The following is a 14,323-nucleotide window of genomic DNA, read 5'->3' as shown; positions in this document are numbered from 1 at the left end:
ATTGTTGAAATGACAACAAAGGATTTAAAATATTATAAAAACTTAGTTGATAAAGCAGTGGCAGGGTTTGGGAGGACTGACTTCAATTCTGGAAGAAGTTTAATGTGAGTAAAATGCTATCAAACAGCATCGCATGCTACAGAGTAATTGTTTGTCAAAGAGTCAAATGATGTGGGAAACTTCATTGCTGTCTTATTTTAAGAAATTGCCACAGCCATCCCAGCCTTCAGCAGCCACCACCCTGATCAGTCAGCAGCCATCAACATGGAGGCAAAACCTTCCACCAGCAAAGATTATGACTCACTGAAGGATTAGATGATTAACATTTTTTAAGAATAAAGTATTTTTAAATTAAGATATATACATTTTGTAAAGACATGATGTTATTGCCCACCTAATAAACTACAATATGGTATAAACACAGCTTTTACAAGAACTGAGAAACCAAACATCTTTACACATGCTTATTAGTCATCTGAATATCTCTTTTGGTAAAGTGTCTGTTCAGATCTTTTGCCCATTTTAAAAATTGGGTTGCTTTCTTATTGAGTTTTGAGAGTACTCTATGTATTCTGGGTATAAATCCTTTATCAGATATGTGATGTGTAAATGTTTTCTACGAGTCTGTGGCTTGCTTTTTCATTCTTTTACCAATATCTTTCAAAGAGAAGTTCTTAATTTTGATAATATATAATTTATACTCTTTTAAAAAATGAATTATATGCCTTTGGTGTCTTATCTAAGAAATACATTTATCCCAAGGCCATAAAGATGTTGTATATTTTTTTCATATAGTTTTATACTTTGAGATTTTACAGTGAGGTCTGCAATCCATTTTGAGTTAATTTTTGTATTAAGTGTGATGTATAGATTGAGATTTTTTAAAAAAAACATATGAATATCTAATTATTTCAGCACCATTTATTGAAAGAGACTATTCTTTCTCCATTGAATTGTCTTTGCCTTTGTCAAAAATTATTTGACCACAGGGCCAGGCCATGGCTCACTTGGGAGAGTGCGGTGCTGATAACACCAAGGCCACAGGTTCAGATCCCTATATAGGATGGCTGGTTAGCTCACTTGGGAGAGCATGGTGTTGACAACACCAAGTTAAGGGTTAAGATTACCTTACCAGTCATCTTTAAAAAAAAAAAAAAATTATTTGACGACATATGTGAGGATATGTTTTTTTACCTATTGTTCTATTCCATTGATCAATATACCTATCTCCATTACCACAGTGTCTTTACTGTAGCTTTACAATAGGTCTGGAAATCAGATAGTGTGAAGCCTTCAACCTTATTCTTCCTTTTCAAAATTATTTTGGCTGTTCTAGTTTCTTTGCCTTTCTATGTAATTTTAGAATTAGCTTGTCAGTTTCTATTAAAAATTGTGCTGGAATTTTTCAGAATTACTATGAATTATATATCAGTTTGGGGAGAACTGATGTTTTGATATTGAGTCTAGTAATCTACAAATATAAAATATCTCTTATTTAAGGCTTTGATTTTTTTAATCAGTGTCTTAATTTTCAGCATTCAGATCTCATGCAAGTATTTCATATTTTTGGAGCTATTTGATGGTAATTTTTGGTTTCAATTGATAATTGTTTATTGCTAATATATTGTTGCATTTGGGATTAAGTTTCCAATACATGAACTTTTGGGGGGCACATTTAAACCACAACATTTTTACATTTAGGAATTTTTTTTTACCAACTTTTAATAGAATTTCAGTGACTAAACAAGGAACTAGGAAATGCTGTAGTAATTTGTGGAGTTGAATACATGTGGCTTTGAGAAACACATTACATAAGGAGTAGCATAGCATTATAGTAAGTGACTCAAATGACCAAAAGTTATTCAGTAATGATTTCCCTCCTATTTTGGCTTTGTATGTTACTTTATTTTTGTAGTAAGGTTATGTTTATGTACTAAACATTGGTAGCCTTTTCACCACCAAAAAACATGTATGGATAATACTCAGTTCAGCAAATATTAAGGAAATATTAAAATGACACTATTTCAGAAGAACAAAATGAAATTCACAGAAGCAATTAGAATTCACAGGTAAATTCTATCAAATATTTAAGGATCAAATAATCCTGAGCTTACACAAACACTTCCAGAATAGTAAAAGAGAAAATATTCTCCAACTCATTTTATGAGATTAGCATAGGCTTGGTACCAAAACCCAATAAGAATGGTATGAAAAATACCAGCAGAAAATATTAGAAAATATTTTGAACAGAATAAAAATGATAACACAGTATATCAAAATTTGTGGGATGCAGCCTAAGCAGTGTTTAGAGAATTTATAGCACTATAAAGCCTATAGTAGACAAGAGGAAAGATCTTAATAATGTCAGCAAATCCAAAGTACAAAGAGATAATAAAGATGACATGAGAACGTGATGGCATACGAAATGGAAAAATGATAGAGAAAATAAGACTAAAATTTGGTTCTCTGAGGACATCAATAAAATTTATAAACCTCTAGCCAGACTGATCAGGAAAAAATAGAGAAGAAACAAATTAACCAATATAAAGAATGAGAGAGGTAACATAACTACAGAACCTATACATATTAAAAGGATTATAAGGCAATATTATGAAAACATTATGCTCATAAATTCAACAACTTAAGTGAAATAGACAAATTCCTTGAAATACACTAACTGAAGCTTACAGAAGAAGAAATAAATAGCCTGAATATCCTTATATCTACTAAGAAAAACTCCAGGCCTGGATGGCCTCTGGTAAATTCTGTCAAACATGAATGAGAATAAGACAAAGACAATACAAGAGGAGAAAATTATGGACCAATAACTCTCATAAACATAGGTGGTAAAATTGTTAGCAAAATTTTAACAAATCAAAACCAATTCTATACAAAGAAGGTAAAACTTCATGAGTAAGTGGGGGTTTATCCCAGGAAGCAAGGATGGATAAACATTAAAAAATTATACAATATAAATCACCATATAACCATACTGAAAAGGAAAAACCATATGTTTATCTCAGTAGATGCTATCTATTGCTGTGTATCATATTGCTGCAAAATATAGTGGCTTCAGACAACTAATATTTATTATTTCACAGTTTTTGTGTGTCAGGAATCTGGATGCAGCTTAGCTGGGTAAGCTCAGAGTCTCTCACAAGGGTGCAGTGTAGGTGTTGGCTGGGTTGCATTCATCTCAAGGCTTGATGGGAAAGGATCTGCTTCCAAGCTCGCTCTTGATTGTTGGCAAGATTCCATTTCCTTTGGCTTAGTTGGACTGGAGGCCTCAGTTCAATGCTGGCTGATATCCGAAGGCTGTCCTTGGTGCCCAAGTGGGCCTCTTCATAGGGAAGTTCACAGCATGACAGCTTGTGTCATCAGAGCAAGTGATAGAAAACAAAGAGAGAGAGTTCACTATGGTGGAAGTCACAGTCTTTTGTAAGTTAATCTTGAAAGTGACACTTTATCACTTTCTTCAGAAGGCACACAGCAACAGAAAATAGGCAAATTGGACGTCATCAAAATTAAAAACTTCTGTATGTCAAAGGAGACAAGAAAGTAGAAAGACAACTCAGAATCGGAGAAAATATTTGCAAATTATATATATCTAATAAGGATCTAGTATCTAGAATATATAATAATTTTATATGTTTATAATTATTATATATCCTCAAAAATAAAGACGAACAACCCAATTAGAAAATAGTCAAAGGATTTTAATAGTTATTTCTCCAAAGAAGATAAAAAGATGGCAAATAAACACATAAAAAGATACATAACATCATTATTCCTTAGGAAAATGCAAAGTAATATCACAATGAGATATCATTATTCAGCTATTCAAATAGATAAAATTTAAAAACTGACCATACCAAGTGTTATTAAGAATATGGAGCAACTAGAACTCACATAAAGCACTGGTGGGAACATAAAATGATACAACTACTTTGGAAAACATTTTGTCAGTTTCTTAAAAAGTTAAATATACATTTATCATTTGATCCAGCTATTCTAGTTATTTACTCAAGACTTCTACAGATATTCATAGCTGCTTTGTACTAACCCCCAACTGGAAACAATCCAAATTTCCATCAATAGGTGAATGGGTAAAGAAATTGTAGTATAAATTTTAAACTTTAAATATATGAAGCTCATTGTATGCCGATTATACCTCAATAAAATTGTAAAAAAAAATAAAAAGAACCCTTCTTAGTACAATAGGATTAGGAAGACAATTCCTTAATGTAAGGATGCGTCTCTGTAAAATAAAAAATATCTAGAACAAGCATCATTCTAATGAGGAATCTTAGAAGAATTCTTTTCAACTTCAGGAGTGGAACAAGGATACTCATTTTCGATACTCTAACACTGTATTGGAAATCCTAGTGTGGAACAAAAAATTTAAATTGGTAGCATGATGATTGGGAATGGCAGGAATCAAACTTATTATTTGTGGACAACGTAAACATTTACATAGGAAACACAAGAGTACAAATGAATTGTTTTTAGCAAGGTGGGTAGATATAAGATTAACATACAAAATCAGTGCATAGGCTAATAGAGACACTACATAATTAAAAGCACATTATACATGGGGTCTTCAAAATTTCATGGGAAGATTTGTGCTGTCTTTTAATTCTGTTTTTCCATGAACTTCTTCAAGTACCCTCATATTAGTATTAGACACTGCTAGGTATCTAGTATTAAGTCTGCCACAAATATGCCAAATCACTATAAGACAAATTTTCAGACTTTTCAGGAAAAATTAAGGATGACCTAGATAAATGAAGGGATAGACTGTATTTGTGAATATTAACTCTCTTCTTAGAATCCTCAAAGATTGCTTGAACAAGACATAAAAAGGTGTCTATAAAGGAAAAGTTGAGTAAATTTGGCTACATTAAAATTAAGAACTTTGACCTCTATCTTACACTATACACAAAATCGACTCAATATGGATTAAAGACTTAAATGTAGACCTGAAACTATAAAACTCCTAGAAGAAAAAGAGGGAAAGCTTTAGAACATTGGTCTCTATAGTGATTTCTTGGATATAACACCAAAAGCATGGGTGACAGAAGCAAAAATAGACAAATAGGACTACATCAAACTAAAAAGATTCTGCACAGCAAAGAAAATAATCAACATAGTAAAAAGGCAACTTACGGAATGAGAGAATATTTGAAAACCATACATCTGGTAAGGGGTTAACATCCAAAATATTATAAGGAATTTGAACAACTCTAGCAAGAAAGCAAATAACATCTTTATATTTCTCAAAGCTCTTAATAGAAAGCTTTTAATATTTGTTCATTGGTATTTTAAAGTTTTCATATATTCCTTTTCTTTAGACTTATCCCTTTCCTGTGTGAAAAGATAAGGTAGTTACTTTCTTTTTTCATTACAGGTTTTTAGCCACTGATGTTACTAATAATAAAATATTGGAGCATAGAGCTGAGGAAAAGACTTAAACCAGGTAGGTAATAATAAAAGATAGTAGAAAAAGAATAAAAGTCTAAGGAAACAATAAAACTACCATTCATTTTTATAAAGGACATTATTGATATAATCAACAAAATTGGAATATGATTTGTTGAGTACTGTATGAAAATTGTTTCCTAAATTTGATAATTGTACTGTGATTATATAAGAGAATATCGTGAAGTATTTAGGGTGAAGGTGAATGATGTATGCAACTTTCTTTCAAATGGTTCAGAAAAAATCAATTATAGATAATGTCAGAGAGTGGGTTTGCTAAAGTTGTGAATCAGTAGGAAATCATTTATTGTCATTGGAAGTATAAATTGGTCCAACCTTTCTGGATAGCACTTTGGCAGTTTGTACAGTAGGCCCCGTTTACCTGTGAGGCCTTTCTTTGTGCATTTTCAGTTACCTGTGGTCAACTCCGGTCCAAAAATTTTAATGAAAAATTCCAGAAATAAACAATTCATAAATTTTAAATGGTGTTCCATTATGCGTAGCGTGATGAAATCTGGTACTGTCTCACTTCATCCCCCCTGGGATGTGAATCATCCATTTGTCCAGCATATCTACGTTGTAGACTCTAACCTGCCTGTTAATCACTTAGTAGCCATCTCAGTTATCATAACGACTGTCACTGTATCACAGTGCTTGTGTGTAGGTAACCCTTATTTTACTTAATAATGGCCCCAAAGTGCTAGAGTAGTGATGCTGGCAATTTGGATATGCCAAAGAGAAGCTGGAAAGTGCTTTCTTTAAGTGAAAAGGTGAAAGTTCTTGACTTCATAAGGAGAGGAAAAAAATTGTATGCTGAGGTTGTTAAAACCTAAGATAAGAATGAATCTTCTATTCATGAAATTGGGAAGGAAGAAAAGAAATTCCTGCTAGTTTTGCTGTTGCACCTCAGACTGCAAAAGATATGGCCACAGTGCATGAAGTACTTAGTTAAGACAGAAAAGGCACTCAACTTGTGGGTGGAAGGCATGAACAGATGTGTTCCAATTGATGGTGGTCAGGTTCAATACTATCCAAGATTTCAGGCATCCACTGGGTGTCTTGGAACATATCCTTTGAGGATAAGGGGGGACTACGCTCTCGATTTTTTAAATAGTTTAGCTCAGCCAGCATTCTCTCTCTCCTGGAGTAATTGTAGGAAGACTACAAAAAGATCTGTATATGAGAATGTTATATCAGAATGTTTTAGGGAAATTGGCAACAAGCTAAATATGTAATAATATGAGAACAATTAAATAAATATAATTAAATACTGTGGAAGCATTAAAAATGATGTAAATCTCTATTGACTCAATGTCTATGACATATTTTTAAGTATCAAAGCAGTCTACTAAATCAGCATTAATAGTATTAACTTGTTTTTGTTTTCAAGAAAAGTGCATGTACACAGATACATAAGTGTATATAAAAATCACACACACATACATATGTATACATACATGCACATATGCATATATATGCACACATACATATATACATATACATGTGTATTTGTACATAGATATTTGGAAAGATGACACCTGTACGTTGCCAGTGGTTATTTTATTTTTATTTTATTTTACTTTTTATTTTTTATTTTAACTTCTCAATATATACTGCAGTTGATTTTTGCATCCCTTTACCTGTTCCTCTTTCCCCCCTTCCCTCTCTCCCCCATCCACTACATCCTGTTTACTTGCCTTAACAAGTTCGAGGAATTCTTGTGATTGTTGTGTCTTCTTCCCCCTTCACCCTTTGGTTGCGTTTATTTATTTATGTACTTATTTAGTTTTAGCTCCCCAAAATAAGTGAGAACATGTGGTATTTCTCTTTCTGTGCCTGACTTGTTTCACTTCATATAATTTTCTCTAAGTCCATCCATGTTGTTGCGAATGGTAGTATTTCATTCTTTTTTATAGCAAAGTAGTATTCCATTGTTCCATGAACTGTTGAATTTTGTCAAATTCTTTTTCAGCATCTATAGAGATGATCGTATGGTTTTTGTCTTTCCTTTTATTGATATGATATATCACATTTATTGATTTGCGTATGTTGAAGCAAGCTTGCATCCCTGGGATGAATCCTACTTGATCATGGTGGATAATTTTGTGTATGTGTTGTTGTATTCTGTTAGCTAGTATTTTATTGAGGATTTTCCATCTATATTCATCAAGGGTATTGGCCTGCAGTTTTCTATTTTTGGTGCATCTTTGTCTGGTTTTGGTATCAGGGTGATGTTTGCCTCATAGAATGAGTTTTGGAGAATGGCCTCTGTTTCAATCTTTTGGAATAGTTTGTAGAGAACTGGTATCAGTTCCTCTTTGAAGGTTTGGTAGAACTCTTCAGTGAACCCATCCAGTCCTGGGATTTTCTTTGTTGGGAGCCTTCTGATAACAGCTTAAATATTTTTTATTGTTATTAGTTTGCTCAGATTTTCTATATCTTCTTGGCTCTGTTTTGGTAGTTTGTATGTGTGCAGAAATTTATCCATTTCCTCCAGATTTTCAAATTTTTTGGCAGAGAGTTGTTTATAGCAGTCTCTAATGATTTCTTCTATTTCAGATGAATCAGTTTTAACGTCACCTTTTTCATTTCTGATTTTTGTTATTTGGTTCTTCTCTCTTAGTTAGCTTTGCTAAAGGTTTGTCAATTTTATTTATCTTTTCAAAAAACCAACTTTTTGTTTAATTGATCTTTTGTACCATTTTTGGGGTTTCTATTTCATTAAGTTTGCTCTGATCTTAATTATTTCTTTCCCTCTGCTAACTTTGGGTTTGGTTTTTCTTGTTTTTCTAGATCTTTAAGGTGAAATGTTAGGTTGTTTCTTTGCCATCTTTCCATTCTTCTGAAGTAAGCATTTAATGTGATAAATTTCCCCCTTAGTACCACTTTTGCAGTATCCCACAGGTTTTGGTATGATGTGTCATTATTTTCAGTAGTTTCAAGAAACTTTTTGATTTCCTTTTTAATTTCTTCTTGGACCCATATGTCTCATTAAATAGAATGTTGTTTAATTTCCATGTGTTTGTATAGTTGTCAGGGTTTTGTTGGTTATTGATTTCTAATTTTAATACATTGTGATCTGAAAAAATATGTGGAATAATTCCAATTTTTTTGAATTTCTGGAGACTTGCTTCGTGAGCTAAACTATCCTGGAGAATGTTCCATGTGCTGATGAGAAGAATGAATATTCTGAGATTTTGGGATGGAATGTTCTGTAGATATCTGCCAAGTCCAATTGGTCTAAGGTGTTGTTTAGATCTTATGTTTCTCTATTGATTTTTTGCCTAGATGATCTGTCCAATGTTGAGAGTGAGGTGTTCAGGTCCCCCACTATTGTGGTGTTAGTGTCTATCTCATTCTTTAGATCTAATAGTCTTTGCTTTATAAATCTGGCTGCTCTGACATTGGGTGCATATATATTTATGATTGTTATGTCTTTTTCTTGATGGATAGATCATTTTACCATTATATAGTGGCCTTCTTTATCTCATTTTATTGTTTGTGCTTTAAAGAATAGCTACTCCAGCTCATTTTTCATTTCTATTTGCATGATATATTTTTCCATCCTTTCACTCTTAGTCTATGTGTGTCTTTACAGGTGAGGTGAGTCTCTTGAAGGCAGCATGTTGTGGGGTCCATCTTTTTAATCCCGTCGGTCAGTCTGTGTCTTTTGAGTGGGGAATTTAATCCCTTTACATTTAGAGTTATTATTGAAAGGTGTTGATTTACTCCTAGCATTTTATTTATTTTTGTTTAGATGTCTTAAGTATCTTTTGTTCCTTTCTTTCTGATGTTCTGTTTGTCTTCTGTATTTTTTGGTTTCTTGGGGTGGCAGATAAACTATTTTTTTCTTTATTGTTAGCATTTTTGTTTTCTGGTAGGTTTTGCTCTTTCTTGAGTATACATGGCAGTGATGATTGTTTTTCAGGTATCAAACCCAGTACTCACTTGAGAATTTCTTGTAAGGCTGGTCATATGGTAGTGAACTCTCGCAGTTTTTGTTTGAGTGAGAAATATGCTAATTGACCTTCATTTCGGAAGGATAGCCTTGCTGGGTAAAGTATTCTTGGCTCGCAATTTTTGTCCTTTAGTGTTTTGAATATATCATCCCATTCTTTTCTGTCTTTTAGAGTTTCTGATGAAAAGTCTGATGTTAGTCTGATTGGGGCTCCCGTATAGGTGACTTGCCACTTCTCTCTTGCAGCTTTTAAGATTCTGTCTTTGTCTTTGAGTTTTTCCAGTTTGACTATAACATTTCTTGGAGAGGACCTTTTTGGGTTGAATATGTTTGGGGATCTTTGGGCCTCCTGAATCTGAAGATCTGTGACTTTCCTTATACCTGGGAAGTTTTCTGCTATGATTTCGGTGAATATGTTTTCAGTGCCATTTCCTTTTTCCTCCCCTTCTGGAATACCAATGATTCGGATATTTGAGTGCTTAAGGTTGCGTGTTATCTTTCAGATTTTCTTCAATTGTTTAAATTGTTCTTTCTTTTTTCTGGTCAGCCTGTGTTAATTCAAGGTCAGAAATTCTCTCTTCTGCTTGTTCTAGCCTGCCAATTGGACTCTTTGTTGTGTTTTTTATTTCATTGAATGAATCCTTCACCTCCACAAGCTCAGCTACATTCTTTTTCAGGGCACTGGTTTCTTTGTACATTTCTTCTTTCAGGTCCTGCATATTTTTTCTCATTTCATTGTGTCATCTAACTGAGTTTTCTTGTATCTCATTTAGTTTCTTTAGAATTGTTGCTTGAAATTCCTTGTCAGTCATTTCAAAGACTTCCTGTTCTATAGGATCTAGAGCTTGAGAGTTATTATTTTCCTTTGGTGGTGATGTACTTTCTCGATTTTTCATATTTCTGGTATCTTTCCTTTGGTGTTTAGTCTTCGTGTCAGGGGGTATCATGGTCCACATGTTCCACCCTGATGTCTGGCCTGGATCCTGAAGGGACTGCTAATTCTGGTCAGCAGGGACTGGCCTGTGCTGGGGGTCCTGCAGTGCCTGCCTTTTCCACTGTGGCTGTCTCGGGGTGTGTGGGCTCAGCCACTCCCAGGCCTCCGTCAGTGGCATGGACAGGCCTGGGCTGGGGTCCTGTGGCATCTGCCTGTTCTGGTGTGGCTGACTCAGGGCGCATGGGCCCAGTGGCTCCTGGGCCTCCCTGGGTGTCAGGGACTGGCCTGGGCTGGGGGTCCCATGGCAGCTGCCTGCTACAGCACAGCTGACTTGGGACGTGTGGGCCCAGCAGCTTTCAGGCCTCTCTGGGCAGCAGGGACTGACCTGGGCTGGGGGTCCTGCAGCACCTGGCTGTTCTGGCATGGCTGACTAGGGTCATGTGGGCCTGGCAGCTCTCAGTCCTCTCTAGGGAGCAGGGATTGACCTAGGTTGGAGGTCCCGTGGTGCCTTCCTGTTCTGGAGTGTCTGACTCGGGGCTTGTGGGCCTGATTGTTCTCAGGCATCTCTGGGTGGTGGGGACTCAGTTATTTTTGAATAGTGAGTTATAAGTGATTTTTATACTTGTTTATATTATCTGAGTTTTAAAGAAGAATATATATTTTCTTATCACATTTTTATAAGATAATGCTTACTATTAAGGTTATGTGTTATTTTTATACCTATGCTACAACTTTGATATGCAGTAAAAACAGTGCAATATTTGCTGATACTCTACTACATTAGAGAAGTTGTCTGAGAAGTGTTTATGAAGCTAAATTCACAGATTCTTTGCTTTCATTCTGTTATATGGTTAGAGTGTTTCCTTAACTCTTTATTAGCTGTCTTAGAAATGTGAAGCTGCTCATTCAGCTAACGTACATTGCATTTTTTGGAAGATCAGAGAACATATTCTATTAATGACAGTTGTGTGGTACCTTTGTGTATAGAACATATGTATTTACTTTTGATAGTTGTCAAAATCATGTACTTTGACATAAATTCTGATTATTTTTACAGTTTATTTAATTTTTACGAGTCAATTTTTTTTTTAATTTTATTTTGTCGATATACATTGTAGCTGATTATTGCTCCCCATCACCAAAACCTCCCTCCCTTCTCCCTCCCCCCCTCCCCCCCAACAATGTCCTTTCTGTTTGCTTGTTGTATCAACTTCAAATAATTGTGGTTGTTATATCTTCTTCCCCCCCCCCCCGGTTTGTGTGTGTGTGTGTGTGTGTGTATGTGTGTGTGTGAATTTATATATTAATTTTTAGCTCCCTCCAATAAGTGAGAACATGTGGTATTTCTCTTTCTGTGCCTGACTTGTTTCACTTAATATAATTCTCTCAAGGTCCATCCATGTTGTTGCAAATGGCAGTATTTCATTCGTTTTTATAGCTGAGTAGTATTCCATTGTGTAGATGTACCACATTTTCCGTATCCACTCATCTGATGATGGGCATTTGGGCTGGTTCCAACTCTTGGCTATTGTAAAGAGTGCTGCGATGAACATTGGGGAACAGGTATACCTTCGACTTGATGATTTCCATTCCTCTGGGTATATTCCCAACAGTGGGATGGCTGGGTCGTATGGTAGATCTATTTGCAATTGTTTAAGGAACCTCCATACCATTTTCCATAGAGGCTGCACCATTTTGCAGTCCCACCAACAATGTATGAGAGTTCCTTTTTCTCCGCAGCCTCGCCAGCATTTATCGTTCAGAGTCTTTTGGATTTTAGCCATCCTAACTGGGGTTAGATGGTATCTCAATGTGGTTTTGATTTGCATTTCCCGGATGCTGAGTGATGTTGAGCATTTTTTCATATGTCTGTTGGCCATTTGGATATCTTCCTTAGAGAAATGCCTACTTAGCTCTTTTGCCCATTTTTTAATTGGGTTGCTTGTTTTCTTCTTGTAAAGTTGTTTGAGTTCCTTATATATTCTGGATATTAATCCTTTGTCAGATGTATATTTTGCAAATATTTTCTCCCACTCTGTTGGTTGTCTTTTAACTCTTTTAATTGTTTCTTTTGCTGTGCAGAAGCTTTTTAGTTTGATATAATCCCATTTGTTTATTTTTCCTTTGGTTGCCCGTGCTTTTGGGGTCGTATTCATGAAGTCTGTGCCCAGTCCTATTTCCTGAAGTGTTTCCCCTATGTTTTCTTTAAGAAGTTTTATTGTCTCAGGGTGTATATTTAAATCCTTAATCCATTTTGAGTTGATTTTAGTATACGGTGAGAGGTATGGATCTAGTTTGATTCTCCTGCATATCGATATCCAGTTATCCCAGCACCACTTGCTGAAGAGGCAGTCCCTTCCCCAGTGAATAGGCTTGGTGCCTTTGTCAAAGATCAGATGGCAGTAAGTGTGTGGGTTGATTTCTGGATTCTCTATTCTATTCCATTGGTCAGTGTGTCTGTTTTTATGCCAGTACCATACTGTTTTGGTTATTATAGCTTTGTAGTATAGCTTAAAGTCAGGTAGTGTTATGCCTCCAGCTTTATTTTTTTTGCTGAGCATTGCTTTGGCTATTCGTGGTCTTTTATTGTTCCATATAAATGTCTGAATAGTTTTTTCCATTTCTGAGAAAAATGTCTTTGGAATTTTGATGGGGATTGCATTGAATTTGTATATCACTTTGGGTAGTATGGACATTTTCACTATGTTGATTCTTCCAATCCAAGAGCATGGAATATCTTTCCATCTTCTTGTATCCTCTCTAATTTCTCTCAGCAGTGGTTTGCAGTTCTCATTATAGAGATTTTTCACATCCTTGGTTAACTCAATTCCTAAGTATTTTATTTTTTTGATGGCTATTGTAAATGGGCAGGCTTTCTTGATTTCTCCTTCTGCATGTTCACTATTGGAGAAAAGAAATGCTACTGATTTTTGTGTGTTGATTTTGTATCCTGCTACTGTGCTGAAATCATTTATCAATTCCAACAGTTTTTTTGTAGAGGTTTTAGGCTGTTCGATATATAGGATCATGTCATCTGCAAACAGGGACAGTTTGACTTCATCTTTTCCAATCTGGATGTCCTTTATTTCCTTCTCTTCTCTGATTGCTCTGGCTAGTACTTCCAACACTATGTTGAATAGGAGTGGTGAGAGTGGGCATCCTTGTCTAGTGCCTGTTCTTAAAGGAAAAGCTTTCAGCTTTTCCCCATTCAGGATGATATTGGCAGTGGGTTTGGCATATATGGCTTTAATTATGTTGAGATACTTTCCCTCTATACCTAACTTATAGAGGGTCTTTGTCATGAATGAGTGCTGAACTTTATCAAATGCTTTTTCAGCATCTATAGAGATGATCATATGGTCCTTGTGTTTGAGTTTATTAATATGGTGTATCACATTTATTGATTTGCGTATGTTGAACCAACCTTGCATCCCTGGGATGAATCCCACTTGATCGTGATGAATAATTTTTCGTATGTGTTGCTGTATTCTGTTTGCTAGTATTTTAGTGAGGATTTTTGCATCTATATTCATCAAGGATATCGGCCTGTAGTTTTCTTTTTTGGTTATATGTTTACCTGGTTTTGGTATCAGGATGATGTTTGCTTCATAGAATGAGTTTGGGAGATTTGCGTCCGTTTCAATCTTTTGGAATAGTTTGTAAAGAATCGGTGTCAATTCCTCTTTGAATGTTTGGTAAAATTCTGCTGTGAATCCATCTGGTCCTGGGCTTTTCTTTGTTGGGAGCCTTCTGATAACAGCTTCAATCTCCTTTATTGTTATTGGTCTGTTCAAATTTTCTACGTCTTCACGGTTCAGTTTTGGGAGCTTGTGTGTGTCCAGAAATTTATCCATTTCCTCCAGATTTTCAAATTTGTTGGCGTATAGTTGTTTATAGTAGTCTCGAATGATTCCTTGTATTTCAGATGAATCAGTTGTAATATCGCCTTTTTC

General features: G+C 35.1%; 1 protein-coding gene across 1 annotated transcript in view; it reads left to right on the top strand.

Annotated features, from left to right (window-relative positions):
* The window catches only part of SLC25A40 (solute carrier family 25 member 40), a 48,180-nt gene that overhangs the window by 7,961 nt on the left and 25,896 nt on the right, over positions 1–14,323 (top strand). Inside the window, exon 2 of the mRNA XM_063099444.1 lies at positions 5,408–5,476. The gene's annotated coding sequence lies outside the window, so the exon portion shown is untranslated. The remainder of the gene's footprint in view (positions 1–5,407; positions 5,477–14,323) is intronic.

This window comes from Cynocephalus volans, chromosome 6, assembly GCF_027409185.1.
Source record: "Cynocephalus volans isolate mCynVol1 chromosome 6, mCynVol1.pri, whole genome shotgun sequence".
NCBI classification, from domain to species: Eukaryota; Metazoa; Chordata; class Mammalia; order Dermoptera; family Cynocephalidae; genus Cynocephalus; species Cynocephalus volans.
The sequence above is the reverse complement of the archived record's forward strand: the minus strand, read 5'-3'. Positions and strand labels throughout refer to the sequence as shown.